Source organism: Suricata suricatta, chromosome X (assembly GCF_006229205.1).
Source record: "Suricata suricatta isolate VVHF042 chromosome X, meerkat_22Aug2017_6uvM2_HiC, whole genome shotgun sequence".
In the NCBI taxonomy this organism is placed as follows: Eukaryota; Metazoa; Chordata; class Mammalia; order Carnivora; family Herpestidae; genus Suricata; species Suricata suricatta.
The window spans coordinates 41,436,015-41,442,014 of record NC_043717.1 but is presented as its reverse complement, the minus strand read 5'-3'; positions in this window follow the sequence as shown (position 1 = coordinate 41,442,014).

Genomic DNA, 6,000 nt, shown 5'->3' with positions numbered 1-6,000 from the left:
TCTCATGGGTTCATGAGATGGAGCCCCATATAAGGCTCTGTGCAGACAGTATGGAGTCTGCTTGGGATTTTCTCTCCTTCTCTCTCTCTCTCTCTCTCTCTCTCTCTCTCTGTGTGTGCTCTTCCTTATTTATGGACTTGTTCATGTGCGTGTGCTCTCTCTCTCAAAATAAATAAATAAACATGAATAAAATAAAAATAAATAAATATGGGCAGATAATCAAGAATGATGAGGTATCTGAGGAAAGCTTCTGATATCAAAAATAGAGATCTAAACCAACAAATAAACCAAAAACTGAAAAGAAACAGAGAGATGAACAATAACCATTATTAACATTAAAGAGATTAAGGAAGATATTGCACCCACCAAACAAGATCAAGATGATATTTTTAAATTAAGATTCTGGGGCTCCTGGGTGGCTCAGTCGGTTAAGCATCCAACTTCTGCTCAGGTCATGATCTCGCCGTTCGTGGGTTAGGGCCCCGTGTCAGGCTCTATGCTGACAGCTAGCTCAGAGCCTGAAGCCTGTCTTCAGATTCTGCGTCTCCCTCTTTCTCTGACCCTCCCCTGCTCGCACTGTCTCTCTGTCTCTCAAAAATAAATTTAAAAAAATTAAAAAGTTTGTTTAAAATAGGATGTTGAGAGAAGACAATTTTACTCTTAAAAATTCCTTGAATTTCTTATTAGAAAGAATTATGTAATAAGGAATTTGTCTAGTCTTCATCCCAGGTTCCTGGAATGGAGCTTCAAAACCCCAACAATTTCTTGAGTGATAAGACTGTCTTTGAGATTCATGGTAGGCCTCTGGGACTATGCTTGGATTTATGCTAATGAGGTGACTCATGGTGGGCACCTAGATACTTCAGTGTGGGGGGTGGCCATTATGGAAAGACCAACCATGTAATTAGCCTTTGAGCCAGGTGATATCAGCTCAATTTGATTCCTGAGGAGGGTGAATTGTTTTCTTGGATTCTTGATTGAGAGCAGCAGGAATGCCCTACCTGCACACACACACACACACACACACACACACACACACACACAAAATATCTCTGGACACCAAGATTCAGGTGAGCTTCCTGGCTGGTGAGTACATTTATGTGTTAGGAAAATGCATCCTGACTCCATTGGTGGGGTGTGTGTGTGTGCAGGTAGGGCATGAAGCTCAACTTTTGGTACCCTCCCAGAATCCACTCTACAGGTCTCCTCATTTGGTGAGGATTGATTTGCATCCTTTGTAATGAAAATATAATCATAGCACTTTCCTGAGTTCTATGAGTTGTTCTAGAGAATAATCAAACCTGAAGGAGTCATGGGAACTCCTGAATTTGTAGCCAGTAGGGAAGAAATGTGAATGTCCTGATGACCCCTGAATTTGTGGCCAGCATCAGAAATGTGGGCAATTGTTTTGGGAACTATGCATTTAACCAGTGAAGTTTATGCTAACTCTGGGTAGTTAGTGTCAGAAATAAACTGCAATATTTCAAAAAGGGTTGGAGAATATAAAACTGGGGAAATATCCTAGAAATAGAGCAAACAGACAAACAGATAAAGGGAAATAAAATGATAATGAAGGGAAATAAAAGATAAAATATAAGCAAGTTACAGGATCAGTTTAGGAACTCCAAATGAGTTCCAGAAAAAAAAAAAAATTAGAAGAACTGAAGAGAAAAACATGAAAAAAAATCCAAGAAAACTTCTCAGGATTAAAAGATAGTTCTAAGATTTAAAAGACCCACAGAATGCCCAGTGCAATGGAAGAAAATAGACACACACCAAGGTATATCATGGGAGGTTGCACACATAAGGGCAAAACAAAGAACCTAACAACTTCTAGAGGAGAAAAATTAAAAAGGTAACTTACACGAGATCAGGAACCAAAGTAACTTCAGTCTTCTCAAAAGTTAGAAGCTAAAAGACAATGAAATAATGTCTTCAAAATTATTAGAGATATGACAGGATAGGAGCAGTGTCACAAATCTAAAGAACAATAAAGCCATACTGAAGCAATTCAGAAGGATGTCTCCCAGAAGATAAAATTGATAGATGAGCCAATGCTTTCAGTACCATCCATCTTCATACATTTGGAGAAGAGTTAGCCAGGTGGGGAATAAGTTATAGATGAAGTAATGTTAAATATATAAAAAATAAGAAATTGAATAAACAAGACAATTATCAGCTCCATAAAAAGCCAGAAATGTGCAATAAAGGTCATTGTAGTATGCTACATAACTCAACTGTGAATAGGATTTCCATGTTCATAATATTATAAACTCTAAATGTAGATGTAATAAATTAGAACATAACTATATTGCCAGAGTGGTGGAATGGGAAGTGTGTGCATAGGGGCTAATGGTGATAATGAGCTAAACTTTTCTCTTCCATAGAATATTTAATCTGAAAATTATAAGTAAGCTTTATAACCATGTTATTTAGCTAAAGGAGTCAGAGTAAGTTGCCTCTGGAGAACTGATAATGGGGGAGGGAGGTGGCAGCTCTTATAAATAACTGTTTCCTTAAATTGCATATGAAGTAAAAAAAATAGAAAATAAAAACTACTTTTAAAAGAAAATTTACATCAGATCATGTCACCAAACTGCTTAAAACTCCTATTGGTTTACCACTGCACATAGAATCAAATCCTAACTCTCCCACGACTTATATGGCTTGAATCCTGCCTATTTTGCTTCATCTCATACCATTCTCCCCACCATCTCTAGGCTCCAGCCACTGTGGTCTACTTTCTCTTCCTCAAATGTAAGAAGCTTATCCCAGTCTCACAGCCTTTTGCTTGCTGTTCTCTCTGTCTAGAATTACTCTCCCCAAATTATCCCATAGCTGAATCCTTCTTTTCATTCAGGACTCAGCTGAAAGTTGCTTCTTTGGGGATGTCTTTCATAATCATACGAACCAAATTAGGGGACAGTTATGGAAGTAACTTACCTATACACTTCAAAAATGTCAACGTCAAGAAAAACAAGTAAAATCTGGGGACTATTTAATTTTTTTCATGTTTATATAATTTTGAGAAAGAGAGAGATGGAGTATGGGCGGGGAAAGGGCCAGAGAGAGACACACACAGAATCCAAAGCAAGGTCAAGGCTCTGAGCTTTCAGCGTAGAGCCTGATGCTGGGCTCGATCCCACGATCCTCGAAATCATGACCTGAGCTAAAGTTAGACGCTTAACTGATGCTTAACCACCTGAGCCTCCCAAGTGCCCCAACACTGGGGACTATTTCGATGAAAGGAGACTAAAGAGACAAGAACAAAAAATGCAATCTATGATTTAATCCCCTATATTTTAAAAAAGTTATTCAGAGCATTATTGGGACAATTGGAGAAATTTTAATGTGTGTTGCATATTGGATAATATTAATGCATCATTGTTAAACTTCCTGAGTATAATTAAATTGTGTATATACAAGAATGGTTTTGTTCTTATGGGATGGATACTGAAGTTCTTATGGGTGGGATGTCATGATGCCTGCAACTAACTTTCAATTGGTCTGGCCAGAGAGATAGAAAGACAGAGAAGAGTTTGTAGATATCAGGCAAATGTGATAAAATGTTAACAATTGGTTAATATTAATGAAGAACATATGTGTTCACTGTATTATTCTTGCAAGTTTTCTGAATGATCAAAACCTTGCTGAATCAAAAGTTGGTGGGAAAAGAAATGTTGAACTTTAGTAGGTTTGTCAGTAGCAATACTGATGAAGTAATTGCAAACTATTTTGGATATGTTATAGGATTAAGCAGGAGAGTAAATATATTGACCAAAGTAGTCCTCTAGACAGTTTCTCTCATATCATCCTATTTTATTTTCTTCATCAGAGTTCTCATTGTCTAAAACATGATTTTGTTTATGAACTCATTTGTCTGTTTAATGTCTGTATTTCTCCCACCTCTTATCCCATAAATGCTATTTGAACAGAGATGGCATCTGTCTTATTTACTGGTAAATTCCCAGCATGCAAACAAGTGCCTAGCACATAGTAAATGTTCAATAATTACTTTGGAATGAATGAATGAATGAATGAATGAATGAATGAAACAATCCCAATAAACCCTCCCTCAGTAGAAACCATGATCAGGCAGCTGCAATTTTGCCCCGAGGGTAAAGTTAAGGCTCTAAAACCCAGTTGGGAAAGGACCTTTTTATTGCAGAGACCTGTGAAGCTGTGAGAGGAAAAGGAGAGGGACGTCAGCCTTGTTCTGGCATATGGAGTGTGGTTAAAGGGAATCAGTTCTATCAGAAATGGTAGTGACCCCAAAGGTTACAACTAAAGGATAGAGACTTAAAATTAAATGATAAATGATGATTGAGAAGTCCTGGAAAGGACTGTTTGATGCTTTAATCTTCGTCCAAGAAAACCGAGTTATGTGACACCTTGTCCTTGCACAACACTTCAATTGTGTAAAGACTCTTCCCTGAAATTCTCTGTTATCACAGAGCCAATGAATTGTGCATTTTGAGCTAAATCTTGGTAGGGAAAGAGAAACAGGAGAACAGGAAAATGAGTATCTGAGAACACAGGAGGTGATTCTTTGGAGGAAAGGAAAGCTGCCTTCCTCCCCAACTGTTTTTTTTATCACAGCAGTTCTGCCGCTCAGACTCTTTTTTAAAAATTTCCTATCCCTACCCCTCCATCATTCCCATGCTCCTGACCCCACCCCAGGTTAGCACCAGAGAAACGTGTTTGTGGATATTGGTGGGGTAGTAAAGTAACTTTGTGCAGAGACAATTCTTACTAAAATAACCCTTTTGCCCTTCTGGATAAGGAAACACACACATTCAGTTGTCTGCCTGCCTCCATTATTGACATCACACCATAAGAGTGCTAAGACAGAATTTTTTCCAGTCTTTCTAAACACCATCACCTCAGGAATTTTATCAACTCTACACACACTCTCACCACCACCCTCACACACCTGTGACCTATCACACCACATTCTATCACTTATTTCTCTGTGGCCTTAAAGCAATCTGTTTTCTTTTATTAATCCAAGTTCACTTTAGATCTTTGGCAGTTTAAAACTGGATGCTGCTTCTCATCAGCTTTCCCCCATATCTAAGGCATAGTAAATCAAAGCTTCTGCAAAGATCCATTTTATTATCTTCCTTAAAATTGTCCTCGATCTCTTAATCTGCTTTCAGGTCCACAACCATCCCACTCCTGCCTGCCTAAGAAGACCTTTCTCTCATCTCTTCCATTCCACTGTTCATTCATCATCAGTTAGAGTTTCCAATTAGGAATTCCATTAGCATGTTGAGTCCATGGAAGCCAAATGAGCCATTATGGCCTGAATTCAGATGTATAGGCAAGTGGTTAAGCAGGTCAAGCCAGCAGTCTTGGCAATGCTGATCCAGAACTAGAGTTTGCAGTCAAGAAAGAAACATGATTTCACAAATGACCCTGAATTGATTGGATACCAGCTCAAGGGGGACAACATAGATTTGTAGGTGCTTCTAGAACCAAGTATACCATCATGATAATTTTTTCTCACCACTTGGTTCTACAATGTCACCTCCATATTCAGGCAATTTTCATTGACTTCTGATTACCTTTAAAATCAAATCTTCTGTTAGACCTATGAGTGCAAACATATGGCATCTGTCCTTCCCACCTGACTTATTTCGCTTAGCATGACACCCTCGAGGTCCATCCACTTTGCTACAAATGACCAGATTTCATTCTTTCTCATTGCCATTGTATATATATATATATATATATATGTATATATATATATATATACATATATATATATATATGTATATATGTATATATACATCTTCTTGATCCATTCATCAGGTGATGGACATTTAGGTCTAATGAGAGAAACTAACAGAGGACCATAGGGAGGGGAAGGGGGAAAGAGAGTTGGAGAGAGAAAGGGATGCAAATCACGAGAGACTACTGAATACTGAAAAGGAACTGAGGGCTGAAGGGAGAGGGGTGGTGGTAATGGAGGAGGGCACTTGTGGGGAAGAGCACTGG